A 23,176-nucleotide genomic window follows, 5' to 3' on the forward strand; every position below is an offset into this window, starting at 1 on the left:
AAAAATTAATTATTTGGGTAGTATATAGGTCAATCAGTAGGGGGTGTATTATCAGGGTAATGATTGTTATGTTGAAAAGGAGAATAGAGTAAGGAACCTAATGGTGCTGCTTTTATGTCACTAGAATTTTCCTTCTGGAGAACTGCTATTCTACATCTTTATCATGGAATCTCATATGGCCTAGGCTACTGACCTAAGTACTTTAGAATGTTTTAAAGCACTTTACAGAATTTTACTATTTCACTATGCAGAGTTGAACCATTATACATTAGCCAAAATCTTTGAAATGGCTTAAATTTCTTTTGAACTGGTAAATTTGCAGTACCATAGGCTATATAATTTAGCTAAGATGAAAGTGAAAACATCATTTCATGCCTTTTTTCATACTCTTTCATAATTCAAGAATCAATTCTGGGGCTAATTGCATCTTGAGCCCTTAAAGGGGCCCCAAAGGTTTTCCATTTTTGAAACCACACAAAGAAGTTATAAACACTAGTTAAAGTATTGAAAAGTGGTTAAAAATACATCACTAGTTTATAAATAAGTTGTTCAAGAGTAAAATATTCCAAAAATACTTATTTATAACAATCCCAACCTCATTTATTAGGCCTCTCAAAAATATAAACTGTTTTCCTACTGTTTCAATTTAAGTATGTTTTTATAAAGCTGTTAACTAAAAATAGCACTGAATTTTGCAATTTGAAACTTTGTCATCAACATTTGAGGGTATATATTTGCACATTAGGGGGGGGGATGTAAAGTTCTTGGTAAATTTCAAGTGGGCTATATAATTTACCTAGGATGAAAGTAAAAATGTCATTTAATCATTTTTCATGCTCTTTCATAATTCATATGAAATAACTTTGGCGGCCCTTTAAGGGTTGAAGATACAATTAACCCCAGAAGCAATTATTAAATGATGAAAAACATAAAAAAAGGCATCAAATGAGGTTTTCACTTTTATACTAACTAAATTATTTGGCCAACTGCAAATTTACCTTTGGACTATTAGGAATTTTACTTTCAAAAACTTGAGCAAATGAAAAGAAGTTAAAAACCCAAAACTAAGGTAAGACATTTATTGCCAAAATTTATGCACCTAGGCCAAATATGGCCATGTCATGTAGCCTAGACTAAGTGGTAAATTTTTTGCAGTTCATATTATTGACTTATGAATGAAGTGAACATACCACTTGATGCCTTTTTTATGCTCTATAAAAATATAATAATCACTTCTAAAGCAAATTCAAATTTACTCACCCCACCCCCCTAATGTGCAAATGTATACCCTGAATTGAAACCACACAAGGAAGTTATCAACACTGGTTAAATTATTGAAAAATGGTTAAAAAATATCATCAGTTTATAAATAAGTTGTTCAAGAGTAACATATTCCAAAAATAATTATTTATCTGGTAAATGTCCTTCAGCTCATGTTCCCGCAAGCATGTTCATGCTTGAGGTTTCCCGTATAATGGAGAAAATTGTGGTGAGTAGAATCCAAGCACATTTCGAGGAAAATAATTTATGGCATTCTGCTCAGCATGGTTTCTATAAACAACAATCTTGTAACATGCAACTTCTTGAGGTGATTCATGATTTTCAATTGATAGCTGATAATGGTATTTTGTTTGATTGTATTTACATTGACTTTTCCAAAGCATTTGAGGAAATTTCCATTCCACTTCTGATAAACAAATGTCAACTATATGGTATAGGCCCACAAACTAAAGCATGGATAACAGATTATCTTACAAATAGAACCCAAGAGGTTGCAGTAAGTGATGCTTTGTCATGACCTATGTCTGTCATAAGTGGTCTTGGGCCAGTACTCTTCTGCCTTTTTATCAATGATTTGCCAGGCATTGTTAGGAATTTGACCATAAAAATGTTTGCAGATGATGTAAAAATCTATAGGCCAGTCATGAGTGAACATGAGATTTCTTTACTTCAAGAGGATTTGGTTGTTCTGGGCCAGTGGTGTACTGCAAACTCTATGTTCATTAATGAAACCATGTGCGATGCTGTGCATTATTTGCGTAGACTCCCTCAACATTACCATTACTTTGTTGTTGGTAAATTAATTTCAAGTGTAGAATATGTTTGTGACCTTGGGATTTGTTTTGATTCAAGTCTCAAATTTAACAAACATGTATCAGACATCACCCATAAGGCTAATTACCAATTATTTTGTCTATGGCATACTTTTTCTAAGTTTAATCTTCATTCACTGATTTCACTGTATGTATCCACTGTATGTCTAGTACTTGAGTATTGCTCATCAGTATGGTATCCCCTTAATAAGAGAGATAGAGAGAGGGTTGAGAGAGTGCAACATAGGGCCACCAAACTCATACCATACCTGAATCATCTACCTTACCACCAGAGAATGCAAAGACTACAGTTGCCTTCTCTCCAGTTCAGACGTGATAGAGCTGACATAATAAATACATTTTGCATTGTTAGGAATATTGATAATATCACCCCAACTCACTATTTCACTTTTACAGAATACAGTAGTACCCATCAACACCAACACAAAATTTACCCACCATGTTCACAGGAAAGATTCGGCCAAAACTCTTTGTCTAGCCGAGTGTGGACGACTTGGAATTCACTTCCATCAGAAATAGTTGCAAGTACCATAGTCCATTCTTTCAAAGGTATTTTAGCCTCTACAGATCTCTATGCTAGGTCCTATCACAATCGATTTTGAGAATATTTTTATTTTTGTATTAGCTGATTTGTGACAGTGTGACAGTCATTTTGTAAGCTTACTTTTTGGTAGGTTTCAATTATTAACAGATATGTTTCAGTTAAGTTGGTATGCTATTGTATGTTTCAGTAATATTGTTTTCAATGTTTTCAGCTACTGTATGTTTTTGTTATGTCATTGACATTGTTATAGACTTTTTTATAATTGTTATGTGCGACAAGCTTGTTAAAGCTTACCATATCTTGGTATTAATAAATAAATAAATAACAATTCAAACCTCATTTATTAGGCCTCTCAAAAATATAAACTGTTTTCCTACTGTTTCAATTTAAGTGTGTGTTTTTCAAATGATGTTGACTAAAAATAGCACTGAATTTTGCAATTTGAAACTTTGCCATCAACATTTGAGGGTATATTCCAATTCAGGGTATATATTTACACATTAGGGGGAAGGGTGGGGGGCATGTAAAGTTAATGGTAAATTTGCAGTGGACTATATAATTTAGCTAGCATGAAAGTGAAAACATTGCTTGATAATTTTATATGCTCTTTGATAAGTCATATGAAATAACTTTGGGGCCCCTTTAAGGGTTGAAGATACAATTAGCCCTAGAAGCAATTATTAAATTATGAAAGAGCATAAAAAAGGCATCAAATGATGTTTTCACATTCATCCTAGCTAAATTATGTAGCCAACTGCAAATCTACCTTTGGACTAATGAAGCTACAAAGAAGTTATCAACTCTAGTTAAGTTATTGAAAAGTGGTTAAAAACATAGGCTATCACTAGTTTATAAATAGGCTAAGTTGTTCAACAGTAACATATTCCAAAGTACTTAGGCTATTTATAACAAATCAAACCTTATTTATTAGGCAACTCTAATATAAATGTTTTCCTATTGTTTCAAGTTTTTTGAATTCCATCAACAAAAATAGCCTAGCACTGAATTTTTCTATTCATAACTTGGTCAATATATACCAAATCATATTATTGAGTTAGGACTAAAGTGAATACACCATTTGATGCCTTTTTTTATGCTTATTACGAATATAATAAGCATTTCTATCGGAAATGTATTACAGCCCCCCTAGATCGGCCAATTCAGGGTTAGGTATAGCTTATATAGGGGGGGGGGGCAAGAGTTCCAGTCTGAAAAAAATGCTCGTTATAGTCGTAATAAGCATAAAAAAAGGCATCGAATGGTGTATTTACTTTATTTTTAAATAAATAAATCGAATTTATATATATTGACCCATAACTTTGCTGTCAACAATTTATGGTATATTACAATTCAGGGTATATATTTGCAGAGTAGGGGGGTGGGGGTGGGTAAATTTGAATTCACAATAGAAGCAATTAGGCCTATTATATTCATAAAGAGCATAAAAAAGGCATCAAGTGTTAGGCCTATGTTCACTTTATTTGTAAGTCAATAATATGAACTGCAAAAAATTTACTAACTAAGCAATCATCTAAGCCTTAATAACAAGAAAAGGCTAGAGATGGTATCTTGGCAACAGTTTAAAAGAATATAGGCTATTTTAGGACCTTGATTCACAACTAAGGATTTCATTAACCTAACAGTTTCATTTAGCCTACCTAATGTTTACTCCAGAAAAGGAGTCTTGCACCAAAACTAGCCAACCTTAGAAAAACAGACCACATAGAAAAATTCTAAATAGGCCTAGGCTAGGCGCATTGAGAAAAATGGGAATAACCTAGTTGCAAACTTTGAAAATTTAAAGAAGCAAGGGTGAGTAAAGAATCACAAAACTTATCAACATTTTCTAAAGCCCTAAAAATGAGTCACAATATCAATTCGACATGGTATAAAACATACACTAAGGTGAGAAGCTTAGTACACTGTAAAATTATTTGAATTTCAATTCTTCTGCCATAGAAACATCAATGCCAAATAGCCAAGACGAATCAACTAAGTCAGTACCCTCTAAACATTTAAGAAACAAAGATAGCATTCACTGCTATTTTCAATAACAAATGTTCGTTTTTAAATCACGCATAGTTCATATGAAAAAATATATAGACCATCTGAAGAACCTTTGAAAAAAACATAACTTTTAAAAAGCCCTTTGTTCGTTGTGGCCTTTTTAGGTGGAACTGTTTGAGTGCCGTCTCAGTGAAAGCAGACCTTTTGTGACTAAGCTGGAATTTCCCAAATGGGACAACTTTTTAAGAATCAAATTTGCCCTTTTCACAATTTTCTTATATTTAATTGTATCGCTTAAAAGCAATTTGATTTCTTTATTTTTTGATAACCATGTTTTTTGTTTGCTAATTTTTTTTTTGCTTTGCTAATTTTTTTTTGCTAATTCAAAACTTTGTTTCTTTTAAAGCAATTTAATACTTTTTCTGGCAGTTCTAGTGTCCACTGAAACTTTTAAGACAAAACTGAGACGCAAAACAGGAAACTATTATAGTTCATTGCCCATGCACCAGAGGGTTTAGGGTATTATTTTATCTCCTGAGGCACAGCTATTGGACCCTTAGCCCTTTTTGAACAAAAGGGTTATCTAAAAATTTCAGTAAGTTATGTTTTGGAGGAGGGCAGAAAAATTTGAATGGGATGAGGACTGGTCACCCTCTTATAAATTTTACACTTAAAAAGAGCTCTAGAACTCTGAATTTCCAATCAAATGAGATCCCTCCGAGGCTCTTATACCTAGCACTTCATTCCACAAGGGGCTTCAGCACAAGGGGCTCTGCAAATTAAAAATGTGACAATTTATGTCTGATATATTTTTTTTATGAGTTAGCTCTGAAATAATGTAGTTTATATACAAAGTGGCTCTGGAAAAAAATAATTTAAAAATACATTGAAGCCTTGTGGCTCTTTACTATGTATGGCTGTTAAGCAGACCTTGAATATCGCCTCTAATAGATAGTTTATCACTTTTATATACCATGTGAGAAGTTGGAACAATTTGCTAGATACTATTAACAAATTATTTGATGATATCTCCTTGATTGAGATTACTCATCCCCTGAATTTCAGCAAGTGAGAGGTTTCATAGACGGTTCAGTGCAATCATAAAACATTTTCTGCTGTCGTATGTAAATTGCTTTTTATGTAATTCATTAAAACAAAGTTTTTTTTTCCGAAGAAAGTAAAGAGAAGAGTTGAAACTTAAAACGAACAAAATTTACAGTTTTGCAGCTTATGAAGCATTTCTTGAAAGGCCTTTACAAATAAGCCGGCTCATAATTGTCTCCTATATTGGTAGAGTTCTGAAAACAAGGACTTTACTAAAAGAAAAAGTCGACTCCACAAAGCAGAATTAGCAGCTGAAACATACTTAACAAGCATGCAAAAAGTAAAAGACCAATACATAAAGCTTTCAATAGTTCTTTCCCGGCCACAAAATTAATAAATTTTTACTATACTACTTAATTCTCTTTAAAAAAAATCGAGCAAACTCAGTTTTCAGCAAAGTGCTACTTCTTAGAAATTTTACTAATGTTAAAAAAATCACAAACCAGTTTATTTGCAACAGTTTTTTTAATATGTTGCATAAACTGCGAAGCAGTAATTTTTGTTTGTTTTTGAAGTCAACTTTAGTCTTTACTTTCAACAGAAAAACTTTTTAAAGATAATAATTTCTGTATCCCTTTTTTTTATTTTAAAATACACATAAAAAACCTTATAAAAAGATCTTTGCCCAAGTTAAGTGAAATAGCAATAGAAGTCAAAATGAGTTTTTGCTAAAGTAGGGTGTTAAATATAAGTTCTACTTTGAATTCTTGTTAAACTTTTGCTTAAAAAATTTGCATGTTTGTCATATAAAGAGTCCATGAAACCTTTGAGGAGTTGCAGATAAAATATTTAGTTATTTATGAAATATTATCCTATATAAAATATGTAACGGTTATAAACTAGAAGAACACTAAAAGAATTTAAGATGAATGATTAATACAGTGGACAGAAAGTTTTGATATTATTAATGTAATTCTTCTTCCGGAATGCTGCAACAATTCTTAAACTTTATTGCCACTAGTTGGGTGTTAAAAACTGAAGTATTATTTCAGAGGAAGGTATCTTATTCAATATTTGGACCTGGGTTGTTTCGACCACAATGAAGGATCCTAACCACTGACCGAGACCGTTGCTTAAATGCCTATTAAACATGTTTATTTCATACTTTTTACTGTTCTAAACCACTTGCTTAGTGTACCGTGAGTAATATGTGATATATTTAAAATACAAAAAAAAACAAAATTCTTTCCTTCTAAGGATACTTCCGACATAAATTAAACTCCCCCTAATTAAGCTTAAATCCCGTTTCAAAAATGAGTCTAAATTCTTAATCAGCAAAAGAAAAACTGCATTCTATTCTCAGCCAAACATCGGCGCTAATCAAGGAAGTCGGTTTTGAATTTCGCGAAAATATTTGGCAATAAAAAATCACGACATACAAAGTTCACAGGAAGTTTAAAGTTATCATAGGAGTATCAATGTCTAATCATCAAAATGTTGAAAAAAAATTATTGGATGGGCAGTTAGCATAATGAGTTTAGTTTGCAAACATAATTACAAGGTAGCGGGCCCTTTACATGAGTTGGGCCAATCGTAAAATAGCTCTTAGTGTGCAGAATCAAGGCTAGTGTTTTATAATGTTAGAAAAGTGTTTTTCGGATTATTATTATTCAGAACCCAGGCATTATGAGGACAAACCTTATGTTTCTATCACTCTTCGAGCAATTAGGAAATTGTTATTCCGACTGAAGTGAAGCCATGCTCATATACGTACATTATTGTAAACCTGAAATGTAAGTCCCAATAAAACTATTACTTTTCTACTTGTTTTGTTTTATTTATAGTCTTTTATCTCATTACATAGTAGATAGCTATGTCATCTCTACTTCATAGGCAGCATTCCTTTTGAGTCTGATAACCCAACAAAGAATGATTACTCTTCTGGATCTCAACTTCCTTACGATAATCAACTCTACCTCTAAAAAACTGAACTAATCAATAAACAACCCAAAATAAACCCAGCTATTGAGATTAATGACGGATTCGATACCGTGGGAAATTTGGGTTCTGTTTCTCCTACAAACGGTGTTTTATTCAGTTTGTAGGAGACACAGTTCCTATACTCCTCCATAAAAATCAACTTATATTTCTACAAAATGACCCAGGGAAACCATTCCCAACTCAGTATTAAGTTGTGTCATCGAACTAAAATAGATTGACCACGTTTTGTGAGAAGTCTGGGTGGAGTTCGCCCTCAAACAGCGTTTGGTTTGTTGAGGTCTTGCTCTACCTCCAATTTTCTATGAAAAAAATCAACCCATGTTCTAACAAAGGCTGATATTATCAAAAACAAAATTACCAGTACAAAAGCGTCTAATTATGAACTGATCATTTTCAGATCATGGAAACGGAATCAAAGCCTATCCGAAAGCCGATAATTGATACTGAATTCATTACAATAGTGAAGGCAAAAGAAAACATTAAACATTTAGCAGGCATGTTGATAGTTGATGAATAAGAAAATCAGAAATATGCGAAATAATGTGATATAATATAAATATTTGAAGTGTATATATCACATACATATAGATTTGGATCAAATATTCTAAATGCTACTAAGTAACGTCTGGATCGAAGGAACTTTAAAACAAAATAAAGAAGGAGAAGTATAAAACTATTTAGACGTTTACATTTGTTAATAAGATGCCGACAAAAGAACCTCAGTACCACATTTTTCTCCTGTGAGGAACCCACGCAAACGGATCTTCTAGACCTTGATAAATGCAAGGCTCCCAAAATTTGGTACAATCTAGAAAAAAATCCCCAAGGTGCCAAGTATGAAGGCATACATCACCCTTTATCAGAAATTCAAAATTATAAAAAATTTTTATTCTACCCTTAATCTTATGAATACAAATCCCTGGTTAGTAAATTGTTTATAAAACGAATGAAAACACACCAAAGAAAAAGAAACGCCTATAAAAATAATAGCAAGAAAATCAAAAGAAGATTCTAAACTCTAAACCTAACAAAAAAAACGTCATAACCTCTGTTTTCGAAATTTTTTTTCGCATAAAATAATAATAATAATGAATCAAATGAATCAATATTAATGAAATAGGAATATGTAACAATGGAATAAATTAATCTCATAAATATAAACTATTTTGTCTTAGTGCAGATTCCAATAATTCTAGCTGCAATAACAAAAATAGTCTTATTAAAAGGCTTTTATGAAAATAGGTTACCAGCATATTTATATGTTGCTTGCTTACTTATTCATATGTTGCTTACTCGAAAAATATTATATAAAATTAAGTCGTATAGTAATTATTAACTAAGCCTTTAAGGTTTATCTCATAAAGGCATATCATAACCAGAGTAAAGGTAAGACTTCCGTAACAATTCTAATCCCAAGATATAATTCATAAACAGAAATTCTGTTTTGCATTCACAATTTAGTTTTGTTCGGGAAATACCATAAAGCAATGCAAAGATTGAATTGATATAAAATAATAATAATAAAATAGTAAATAAACAAATTTTGCAAAAATGGAAAAAATTAATGATAAATTAATTCTAGAAACAAAAAAAAAGATGAGGCTTAAGAATATCATCATAATCCTCGTTGTTCACGCAGAAGCCGAAGATATCGTAAAGCATGGAGTAATATTCAAGCATAAAAATTCATTGCTAGCTAGCCATAATGCATGGAAAATTTTTACGAAATTGGACCCCAAACCCTCCGAAACCTTGTTTCAACAAGTAACAAGACTAGAGAAAAACACGAATGAACTCAAGCAATCGATATTTCAATTCCTGAGGTCGGATAAAGAATTAAAAGCCAGTAAAATAATGCATAATAAAGAGTTTCCAATTCCAGTTGTCCCCAAACTAAAATCAGAATTCGTAATAGATAACTTTTACAAGAAAATGGCAGAAATTGACATGGCAGTTGGAATGAACACCAAGAAAGAAAGAAGGAAAAGATAAATAAATACTATCGAATACTTGCCAAGAGACTTTACTGCAACGAAATCCATAGAAAATCCTAAATTACCAACTACAAGGACAGGAAAACCTTATGATGGAAACTACGCAAAGAAAAACGAACTACCAAGCCTATGGACTTTTCTCAAAGAATTATGGCAAAGTCATGCTGAGAAAAACGTCAAGAAACGGACATTATCCAAACTAAGGAAGGAAAGTAGCAACAAAAAAGATACCAATCTCAAGGAATTAAACATATCAAGAAGCAAGTTCTCAAGTACCCAACAAGATCATGAACATGCAAATCCCACGGAAGGAAATAAAAAAGATATCTCAACAACCACAACTACGTATGAGACCCCAACCAAAGAGATACAATCTTCAATATTGGAAACCACGGCAAACACAGTGCCAGAGTTGATCGCACTTAGCAAAGAATCACCTAAAAATTCAACTATATTAACTTATCTAACAGCCACGAGATTTACAAAATGGACTTGGTCAACAGGGCCCATGTTTACGCACACCCATTTTATTGGCATATTCTTTATAAACGCAAGGGCAAGACTCCCGGTAGGATATACCAAAATACAAACGATTGAAGTACAAGAGCTTAGGCAAGAAGAAAACAAGAACAATTGTAAAAAAGAGGAAGAAGATAATTAAGCACATAAGAAATATTGGACAATAGACGGTAAACATGCTTGTGCTAGACTAGCCATGGTCGACGAGCCAAAAAAAGAAGTTATCTAACCATTACCTAATCTAAATGAGAAAAACACCCAAAAAGTGTCAACTCGTCAAGCCTTCTTAATATTATACTGACAAAGACTACAAGCCTTATTTGAACTATTTAATATGGAAATACAAAAACTAAAACAAAGTACCACGAGGATTTTTGAAGTATTCTTTCGAAGATATAAATACTGTAGGTCTAAAAGCCTATTTTCCATAATTGGAGACCTCGCCTCCTGTCTTTCTGGTTTGACAACGGAGGCAGACCTAAGCAGTCTGAGGAAAAATATAAAAAAGTCGAATAATGCAATGAAGGTATCATAACATATTCAGAAGATGCAAGCCAGTATAGCAGATTACCAGAGAGATAAAGTTGAAATGATATCTAAGAAAGTCTAAAAAAACGTAAAAGTAGTGAATTATTTAAGGAACAAAGTGGATCGCGTGGTTACAGACATCAGCCTTGCTATGGTATTACTCGATACAATTACCATATCACTGCTAAATCTAGTGATAGATGTTAGTAGGTTTGAGTACACATTATCTGCCCTCATGGAAGAAACTTTGTCATACGATTTAGTAGATCCTTCTAACCTACAAAGTATGTTAGACGAAATAAGAACACACCTAACGTTTGGTTTACATTTACCCATAGAGCCAGAAATATCAAATTTATTTCTTTACTATACCTAATTAAAAGTTCACATCACGGAAATAAATGAACAGTTATTCACAGTAATAACAATCCCATTGATAAACCAGCAATTCATTTACGACTTGTACAAACTTTCGACCTTCCCTGCTAATATAAAGAAGACAAATTCATTTATGACTATCACACCGGAAGCAGAGTATTTACTTGTTGATCAAGATAGACGAAAATATGCCCTAGCCAATCCAAAAGACTTAAATAGTGCGTATCATTCAAAAATCTAGTATGCCAGCTTACGTTACCTATTTATAATGTCAAATCTGGATTTTTGAAAGACACACAAAAGGAATAAATACCTGATTCTTGCGAAGCTTTGATAGAAAGTACTAAACGAGAAATATTCATACACCTTAGATATGATTTTTGGCTATTTTCTGTTCCAAAAGAAACTATTGGAATATTGACTTGCTTTAATAATACTGAAAGAATCGATCAAAGTTATAGGACCGAATTAATTACTATTACAAGATTTGGGTATAATAACAATAAAACAAGGATGTCGACTTGTACCTAAAGAGTCAACAGTTCAAACGCCGTTAATTACCACGAGCACAAATATAATAAGTCCTAAAATTACCAATTTTAAGGCAATCAGCCTGTCGTACACTATTCCGAATATAGAAAGTGAGGAAATGAAAACCTCAATATGGTCCAAAATAGAAAATATTAAAGGGACATTACTACTTACAAAAATAAGAGAAGCATTAGATTCCCAAATTCCCCTATTTAATAATGAAGAACAGAGATTAACGTACGTAGATAATAGATACGGATTATTCTCAACCAATTTCTGGTGGAACATACTACTGACCGTATGTTTCGTATTCGCGATTTCCCTGACCATGAGAACCTTACTAACTTTTAATTACAGAAGAATTTTGAGACTAAGAAGGCAAAACAGAAAGGAAGAACACGGAGAAACGGCTGAAATGCAAAAGTTAAACCCGGAACCCCACGAAAACGTCTAAGCCAAGAAAAAGGGAAGACATTAGAAAACGAGAGGGTATAGAGGTCTCCACTCGTCCTTGCTATGTCTAGTTCCCTCATTGTAAGTGTCGTTTACGTAAAACCGTGCGGTTACGACGCTGCAACATGCGTTTCTTAAACAGCAGGATGTGCGTGAACAATGAAGGCATGAACTATGTTGTAAAATGAGACCTCAAACTTAATGATGTAGCGTAACTTATGTTTAAATAGCTATTTTAAATCTAATGTAGAACTAAATAAGTGTTGAAGGAAATTGAAATAAAGCGTGTGAAATAGTGTATACTAAGGAGCATAATAAGAGACCTTATTTAAAGTTAAAGGAATTAATCTCTTATATCGTCGTTATTCTATAACAACTTAGAAGACATTGCTATGTTCTAGGTTTCCCAATGGAAATTCTATACATCGGAAACCAACATGATAATAATGTCGTTTTGTTAAAATCAATATATGTGTAATAATATTAGCGTACTTGTTTAATATGGCCTTGTAGCGTAAAACTCGCCATAAATGTGCCCAATCGTATTACCTATTATGTATTATGACTACTCGTTCTAAAGAACGTCTCATTCTGCCTCGTTATTTTTATTACAGAAATTGGAATGACCTATCCGAAATTATTCATTACAATACGTTTTCCAGTGTGGATACAACCTAACAGTATCTAATTTTATTAGCTTTCGACCAATAAAAAGTACTTACCATAAATTACAGGCGACAAAGCAAGGACAAAAATTACGGTTACCTTTTTGATCGCTTTTCATCGTCCACAAACAAAATTATGAATCGGGTGACACTGTCTAATAAATCCCAGTATCCAGTGCATTATTGAACTATATAAACACATCAATCCTGAGAACTCCATCGACCAGTAGAAGATATAAGTACAAAGATATCACCCTTGATAATCCTTATGGACGCATGCACCATATAAGTGTATAGTTATGATATTTGATGAATCCAAATTATTTACGAGTCGCAGATTTACTTGTTAAATCTCTTTCGACCATTTTTCGGAATCCCTCCTATCACCTCTATCAAATGCGAAAAGCTGCTATCTCTGTTTTCCAAAAATGTTACGAGATAATTTCTGAAAAATGGACCTGGAAACCAACCACTGAATTACAGAAAACAAAATTAACCCCAGTCGCTAACCCCTCAGTGACAATATACTCCTCCCACAAGTTAAAGAAGATAAGTTGAAGGAGTCACTAAAGTTTGATGTCGACCCATTCTAAATCCAAACATCAATTCCCCTGTGATTAACAAAAGAATCACTGCAAAAGCAAATAGATACAAGCCATACACGAACAATTTTATAAGAGAACTTCATCTCTAAGTGCATGAACGAACAATTTTATACGAGAATTACATTCTCTATGTACTTTAAAATATCCCAAGAAAGATATGCTGAGAAGAAAACCAACCCATCTATTATCAACGCGGTCCAAGTGTTCAACCCCTTAACGATAAAGCACCTTATGAACTATCGAAAAACAGCAGGTGTGAATGAACTCTGATATCAAACTTCCACACACCTGCACCTGGAAGTATCATTTTCCGTTTGACAATTAGAGAAAGCGTTTCGTCAAAGATGAATATAACCATGCTCGAACTATTCTATGAAGAAACTATATTGTAAGTGTTTTAAAATTTTGCCAAGACGAAAAGAGTGAAGGACTATAATTTACAACAGAAGGAGTGAGTACGCTAAGAGACACGTAAGGCGGCGAAGTAGGTGTGAATTTACACATGTCACATTTTAATAGTTTTTGATAAATTAACAACTTCGATAACTTATTATCAGAATTATATAACGAACAAACCCAGTGAAAATGATTTAATGATTACCAGTGAATGTAGTGAACATAATATTATATGCTTTAAGTCGTTTATATATATATATATATATATATATATATATATATATATATATATATATATATATATATATATATATATATATATATATATATATATATATATATATATATATATATATATATATATATATATATATATATATATATGTATTGCTGGTTACTTAGACAGAGTTAATGTAAAATCGATGAATTTCCCCATTAATTTAGTGTAGATAGGAAGCATAATTATCCTATAGTTAGCAAATGATAAAAAGTTGTAAAAGATGAATTTTCAAAAAAAAATCTTGCAGCAATAGTAGAATAGTCCCAACCACATACAAAATTTCCCATGATCATGTTTGATAAAGTTGGAAATGTAGGAGTCATCAGTGTTAGATGTAGAAAAACAAAACAAAAAAAGAATTTTTAGTATAGTAGCTAGGCTATAACAATAGATAATCTTAGTCCGGTAGAGGAACTTTAAAAAGGGATATATAATAAAACAAGAAAAGTAATAGAGAAAATTTTTAAGCACTCCTGATTAAGCTTAATAGAAGTATAAAATAATACAATGTTATTTAAAATTACGTAGGACCAAGAGTAAATAAATCGCGAATATTTCAAAAACCCAAGGGCAAGCAAATCCTAATGACGGGACGTCATTAAATAATGGGAAGGGTAATATGTACCGTGAGTAATATGTGATATATTTAAAATACAAAAAAAATATAATTCTTTCCTTCTAAGGATAATTCCGACATAAATTAAACTTCCCCTAATTAAGCTTAAATCCCGTTTGAAACTTGAGTCTAAATTCTTAATCAGCAAAAGAAAAAATGCATTTTATTCTCAGCCAAACATCGGCGCTAATCAAGGAAGTCGGTTTTGAATTTCGCGAAAATACTTGGCAATAAAAAATCACAAGATAAAAAGTTCACAGGAAGTTTAAGTTATTATAGGAGTATGAATGTTTCATCATCAGAATATTGAAAATAAATTATTGGACGGGAAGTTAGCGTAATGAGTTTAGTTTGCAAACATAACTACAAGGTAGAGGGCCCTCCACAGGAGGTAGAGGGCCAATCGTGAAATAGCTCTTGGCGTGCAGAATCAAGAGTAGTGCTTTATAAGGTTAGAAAGGTATTTTTCGGGGGAATTATTATTTAGAACCCAGGCATTATGAGGACAAACATTATGTTCCTATCATTCTGCGAGAAATTAGGAATTTGTTATTCCGACTGAAGTGAACCATTGCTCATATATAGACGTTGTTGTACACCTGAAATGTAAGTCTCAATAAAACTATTACTTTTCTATTTGTGTTTTTTTATTTATATGCCTTTATCTCATTGCATAGTAGATAACTATTTCAATTGTACTCCATAGGCAGCGCTCCCATGGAATCTGATAATTCTACGAAGAATGATTACATTTCTGGATTGACGGCTCACCAGCCTAATTAATCACCTCACAAGGAAACTCAAATTTATTATTTAATCTATATTATTTTCTCTCATAGAGAGTGGTGTGGTCACCCATTTATCTTACTCCCCCTTACAAGTGTTGTAATCTTTAGCGGCACAAGTTTATATTGACTCAGCGGCTCAAGGTAAAACCTAAACGGCACGAGGAGAGGAATTCCATAACAGTGCAGTTGGCGTGATCCTTAATAATACAGCTTGAATCCTTAATGGCACAAGTGACACGGTCACAAGTGGTACAGGGCCAACACCCATAAAATCCCCCCGGCAGAACTAAGCCAATTCCCCCGGCAGAACTGGCGCGGTCAGTCTTTATTGCCACAAGTGCTTATTGCCACAAGTTGGCCACAACGGTCACCATTGCTACATTAGTACGTGCAAACAATTTATGACATACAATAACCTACAATTCCATGCTTCATGCAATTCCATGCTATTTTCAAATTTATTTCTACAAAAACCCGGTTGATATGATCAAGAGCTTGAAATTAAATCTTTAAACATCACATACGAAAATACATTTGCCTGCTAATTCCAGTGAAGTCATTTAGTAGGGAGGGGAACAGGAGGCCTGTAGCTCCTGTAGTTTGTCCATTATATTCTCAAAGGTACCTTTTTGAATTATCTTCTCTTTAAAAATACCTTCTTTTCGATTTTTTCTATTGAGGAAGGTAAATACAACAACAAAATTGGCCCCTTGGATATTGAAAATATGTTTTTTTCACCATTTAAGGTTGTAAATTGATATCACTAGCATAGCCTATCAATTGAAGCTAGCCTAGTTCTGTTAGTCAGTAGAAATTTTACAAAACGCGGGGTAAACAATATTTCAAACCTCAGACTAAAGATTTTCAAACAAGAAGATTATGATGGTACCCTTTTTGTCTGTACAATCTTTCTATTCCAGATATGGCACCGAAACTGCTATTTTTGGGGTGCCGTACGAAATTTTTTTATCACCATATTAAGTAAAATTTATAACAAGCACTGAGATATAAAAATAATCATTCAAATAGTCCCTTAAACATCTCTCTTTGATATTCCAGTACCTCACTAGCAGTACAGAAAAAAGGAGGAAAAAATGAGACACGATAGTACTTCCCATGCAAAAAATTGATTTTCCTTGTTATTCAAGGAGGGTTTTTTGTACCCACTATATCCTCTTTTCGACTTTTTCTATTAGGAAAAGTAAATACAACAACACAGTAGGACCCTTAGGTATTTGAAACATATATTTTGCTTCATCCTTTAGGTTTGTACTATGAACTATCAATAAACAGCAGGTGAGAATGAACTCTGATATCAAAATTCCACACACCTGCACCTGGAAGTATCATTTCCCGTTTGACAATTAGAGAAAGCGTTTCGTCCAGGATGAACATAACCATGCTCGGACTATTCTGTGAAGAAACTATATTGTAAGTGTTTTAAAATTTTGCCAAGACGAAAAGAGTGAAGGACTATCATTCACAACAGAAGGAGTGAGTACGCTAAGAGACACGTAAGGCGGGGAAGTAGGTATGAATTTACACATGTCACATTTTAATAGTTTTGATAAATTAACAACTTCGATAACTTATTATCAGAATTATATAACGAACAAACCAGTGAAAATGATTTAATGATTACCAGTGAATGTAGTGAACATAATATTATATGCTTTAAGTCGTTCTATATATATATATATATATATATATATATATATATATATATATATATATATATATATATATATATATATATATATATATATATATATATATATATATATATATATATATATATATATATATATATATATATATATATATATATATATATATATATATATATATATATATATATATATATATATAAATATATTGCTAGTTCCCCCGGCAGATTCCATGCTTCATGCAATTCCATGCTATTTTAAAATTTATTTCTACAAAAAGCCTGTTGATATGATCAAGATCTTGGAATTAAATCTTTAAACATCACATACGAAAATACATTTGCCTGCTAATTCCAGTGAAGTCATTTAGTAGGGAGGGGAACAGGAGGCCTGTAGCTCCTGTAGTTTGTCCATTATATTCTCAAAGGTACCTTTTTGAATTATCTTCTCTTTAAAAATACCTTCTTTTCGATTTTTTCTATTGAGGAAGGTAAATACAACAACAAAATTGGCCCCTTGGATATTGAAAATATGTTTTTTTCACCATTTAAGGTTTGTAAATTGATACCACTAGCATAGCCTATCAATTGAAGCTAGCCTAGTTCTGTTAGTCAGTAGACATTTTACAAAACGCGGGGTAAACAATATTTCAAACCTCAGACTAAAGATTTTCAAACAAGAAGATTATGATGGTACCCTTTTCGTCTGTACAATCTTTCTATTCCAGATATGGCACTGAAACTGCTATTTTTGGGGTGCCATACGAAATTTTTTGATCGCCATATTAAGTAAAATTTATAACAAGCAGTGAGATATAAAAATAATCATTCAAATAGTCCCTTAAACTGCTCTCTTTGATATTCCAGTACCTCACCAGCAGTACAGAAAAAAGGGGGAAAAATGAGACACGATAGTACTTCCCATGCAAAAAATTGATTTTCCTTGTTATTCAAGGAGGGTTTTTTGTACCCACTATATCCTCTTTTCAACTTTTTCTATTGGGAAAAGTAAATGCAACAACACAGCAGGACCCTTAGGTATTTGAAACATATATTTTGCTTCATCGTTTAGGTTTTTGTGAATTGATGCCACTAGCCTAGTCTATCTATTAGAGCTCGTCTAGTTCTGTTAATCACCAGTCGTCTTAAAAACGAGAACCAAATAATATTTCAAATGTCAGGTTAAAGGTTTTCAAAGAAGAAGATTGTGATGGTACCGTTTTCATCTTTACCAATCTTTCAATTCCAGATATGCAACCAAAGCTGCCATATTTGGGGTGCCGTATGGCATTTTATTATGTCAATATCAAGAGAAAAAAAAAATACCGAGATATGAAAATCATCAATCAGATATCCACTTAAACATCCCTCTATGACATTCCAGTACCCAATTAGCAGTACAGAAAAGAGGTGGAAAAAATGAGATACTATAGTACTTCCTAAGCATAAAAATTATTTTTCTTATTATTCAAGGTGGGGCTGTAATGTTCCTAAATAGAGTTTTTAACCATACTGATTCTTTAATATACTTTTCTTTTCAATCAGTGGCGTACTGGGGGTGGGGCAAAGTTGGAGCCAAATTTTCCAAATCAAGTAAAAAATTACAGAGAAAACTGAAAAATTATCCATATATTATCATAAAGGCAAAGATATGATATAACACTGACCTGTTTATCTGGATACTTGAATTATGCAGGCTTATCTTAGTTTTGAAAAAAATTGTGTAGAAACAGTATCTCAGCTGGGGGGGGGCAAACTGAGGTCCGGGGGCTGAATTTTGATCTGTAGGGGCCAGTTGCCACCCCTATCTCATGCAAGTTACGCCCCTGTTTTCAATCTGATACAATTTTCGAAAAATTTCATGCTCTTTTTTTAATTCTTATAAACTAGTTTGAGCTATAAAATTTTCCTATGAAGATTAGTTGCATAGATAATGACCAATACTGGATCAGCTACAAATAGAATTTTTAAGAAGAAAGTTTACTCAAAACTTATTTTATGGCTTTTAGTTACAATGGGCCGTGGTTCAGTCTTTCCTAGGTTGCAGCAGTACTGCAAAGATAATGAGGCATTCATTTCATGCATTGACAATGCATAAATTTCAATGTGTAGTAAACTGAGTAATTAAGCCCAAAATTGATAAAATATTAAGACATAAATACAAATTACAAAGGTTTGAAATTACCACTTTTTTTTTTTACTAAGATAACAGTTCAGAAAATACTCATAAAAAACACATATCTTGTGTGCTAGGATAGGTTTGGGTTTTGATTGGGAATTGAGAAATACCCACATCTCAGGCGATACCGGATACGTGTGGTAAAGGCTATCATATATAAACAAATTGTGGTTGCACCTGTTGCTTTTTGTCTCCTTGGTACACGTTTGACCGCTGGTCTTTACATAACTTTAGTATTGCTTGATCATTGTAAGTGTCCGTAATTTCTTATAGTTTTAAGTTATTTCTTGTGCTCTTTTAAATCTATGGAACAAGAGCTCCAGTGCAGAGTTTGTTTGTTGGTTGACCTTCCACTGCTGTTGGTTGAGCTCATTAGAAGTAATGACTAAATTATCCTGGACTTCTCTTACATGCTCAGTAGGAACGTCTCATATAAGTATTTCAGGCGAACCCTAAATCAGGATGCTTCCACAATTATTAAGTCACTCTATAGACTTACGCCTTTACCCCCTCTAGAGGCCCTACGATACCCACTTTACCACATCTGGTGGCAGCGGTGGGATCCATCCCTCTGTTTTTCTTTGGTTTGTCTTTTCGTCTTGTACATGTCTGTGTTCCAACTATAAACTTTTTTTGATAAGAAAGACCCAGAGTTACACCAGAGCCAGAGAAAGACCAGAGCATATATGTGTATCTTCTCTTTTTCTATGGTGACCAATTGATAGGCGTAACCATGCGCACAAGTGTCTTTATTCAATTAAGTTTTAACGTAATTTTTATATGTAGTTGTAGAAACTATTTGACTAGTACTGACTTTAAATTAATTTAATTCCCAATTAATAATTAAGTTATTTGGATAGTGTGTGTGGTTAACTTAGCATTTATATTCCTTTATTGTTAAATTAAAATTTCTTGACTAAATTAATTATTAGAAACACAAAATTTTGACTTTAAAACAAGACTCTCACTTCCATAACATTACAACATTTTCTTTCAGTAACACTAAATTAAAGCCTTAAAGCTTGAGGCAATACTTGCTTTCACTCCTAGGCCTATTGTATATTCTGGGTTGGCTCACTTTAGCGGAGCCTGGCCATTTTGCCAAACGATTTTTGCTGATTGATGGCCTGTTGAATGGATATACATTTGTCGATAGTTGACAGCTGCAATTAAGTTGGAATAATTCGTTAATTGGGTTGACGTACACAAAAATTGAGCCAAATTGCAATAAAATTTGGTTCTAAGTATGTAAAAAACATTGGTTGCAAAACAAACAAGGCTGATTCGATAATACTTTTTAGATATAAATTTACAATTAAAGCACAAATTATTAGATACATAAGAAACCCACAATTTTATACATACAAATGCATATGATTTATTCCAATTTATATCATAATTTTGTGTAGCCGAAGGTTAATTGCTTTCTCACTCCGTACTTAAAACTCAACCTGCCACTTAAATGGAAACCTTCTGTTTTCGGCCGGCTTTGAACTGCAGGATTCTCTGCATGCTTAATTTATGGTTTGCAATCACCTTAAGAATTATTATAGATTAAAAAGATTTATACATTGACCAGAAGTCATAAAGCTTCGAGAAAAAAACACTGGTTCTTAATTAATAGTTGCTTATGGAAAAACACTATTTTTTTCATAAGCACTACACATACATTACCTACACAAATGTGTTTATAGTCACCATATTTCTGGCATACCTAGTTTTTTTTTCAAAGCTAGGGCTTAATTATTTTTACATTTAGAATATATCATTACTTTAAAAAAATATGGCAGACTAATAAAGATTATACTTTAAACATACAGAAGCAGTAAATAAAAAACTAATTTTTATTTCAAGTAGGCCTTAAGGGTTATCCCTTCTTAGCCATCTGTTTTTACAAAAAAATAGATGTACCCTTCAAACTTATTTATAACTCAATGACTCTGGGCCAACATAAATTATCTTGTGACGTGAAGTAACACGATTAAAGGTAAAATTGTTAAAGAAACAACCCCAATTAGCTTTACAAAATTTACCACTGAAATAATATATTCTTTGTAGAATTTTAAATATGTTCCACTAGCATTTTTAAACTTGATACTCTAAGTGGCCATTAACACAGGGCTTAGTCGTAGTCGTAGTCACGCGACTTGGCAAAAACATCCCGTTCTTATGAGTCTCAGAGTCTCAGTACCAGGTGTAAAAATAGTTCAATTTGGATCAACTCATCAGCAACTACAACTAGGTTTTAACCAGTTGCATCGAAGATTAGTGGCAAGAAATTTGACAGGAATTTATCAATTAGTGAAATGACATCATTTTTATACAATTCTAAAAAGGGCTATGTCAGCTTTACAATTCACTGATATTATGTCTCTCGGCTTTAATAAGCAAGCATCTCAAGTGGTATTTAAAAATGCAGCTAATAAAGGCCTGGGTGTTACTTTTGAGCAGGTCACCTCCCAATCATCCCCATGCATTTTACTTCATCGAAACACTCTTATAATTTTTCTCTCTCTTATCATACAGAAACCTTTTGTTCTCCACATGCACAATAAGTTCTTCAAGAAAATCAAACTCTTATGCCATTCCATATCTACACCATTTGCCCACCCTCTATTCCCATCAAATTTCTTGCCTTTAATCTTCGATATAATTGGTTGAAACCTATGCCTAGTTGCTCGTGGGTGCCAAATTGAACTATTATTACGCGTAGGACTGAGATTCTGAGACCCGTGTGAATGGAAAGTTTTTGCCAATTCCTAGTCGTAGTCATGACTACGTGGGAATTACGACTACGTAGTCATAATCCCCTTATGAATGACCACTAGCTAATGCGCAAAACTACTGCATCGAAATTGTTATGTCACTTAGATTGAACCATGTTTTCTGTGTTTGTTTCCAGAGACATATTCTATATATATATATATATATATATATATATATATATATATATATATATATATATATATTATGTTTAAGAGGTAATTACTTGGCAAAAAAAAAAAAAAAAAAAAAAAAAAAAAAAAAAAAAAAAAAAAAACTGTCGTCCTAATCCAGCAATTGAGACAAATGTATATAAATATATATATAAATATATATATATATATATATATATATATATATATATATATATATATATATATATATATATATATATATATATATATATATATATATATATATATATATATATATATATATAAATATATATACATATATATATACATATATATATATATATATATATATATATATATATATATATATATATATATATATATATATATATATATATATATATATATATATATATATATATATATATATATATTTATATACATTTGTCTCAATTGCTGGATTAGGACGACATTTATTTTTTTTTTTTTTGCCATATGTATATTACTCTCTTATATATATATATATATATATATATATATATATATATATATATATATATATATATATATATATATATATATATATATATATATATATATATATATATATATATATATATATATATATATATATATATATATATATATATATATATATATATATATATATATATATATATATATATATATATATATATATATATATATATATATATATATATATATATATATATATATATATATATATATATATATATATATATATATATATATATATATATATATATATATATATATATATATATATATATATATATATATATATATATATATATATATATATACATATATACATATATATATATATATATATATATATATATATATATATATATATATATATATATATATATATATATATATATATATATATATATATATATATATATATATATATATATATATATATA

At 31.7% G+C, this 23,176-nt stretch overlaps 1 protein-coding gene across 1 annotated transcript in view; it reads right to left on the reverse strand.

The window, feature by feature from the left end:
- LOC148951142 (transcription termination factor 2-like) overlaps positions 1-4,611 on the reverse strand; it is a 54,811-nt gene extending 50,200 nt beyond the window's left edge. The window contains exon 1 of the mRNA XM_089090659.1: positions 4,558-4,611. The gene's annotated coding sequence lies outside the window, so the exon portion shown is untranslated. The remainder of the gene's footprint in view (positions 1-4,557) is intronic.
- Between the last annotated feature and the right edge of the window lie 18,565 nt (positions 4,612-23,176).

This window comes from Artemia sp. Qi Xiang Cuo, chromosome 6, assembly GCF_049724085.1.
Source record: "Artemia sp. Qi Xiang Cuo chromosome 6, ASM4972408v1, whole genome shotgun sequence".
Taxonomy (NCBI): Eukaryota; Metazoa; Arthropoda; class Branchiopoda; order Anostraca; family Artemiidae; genus Artemia; species Artemia sp. Qi Xiang Cuo.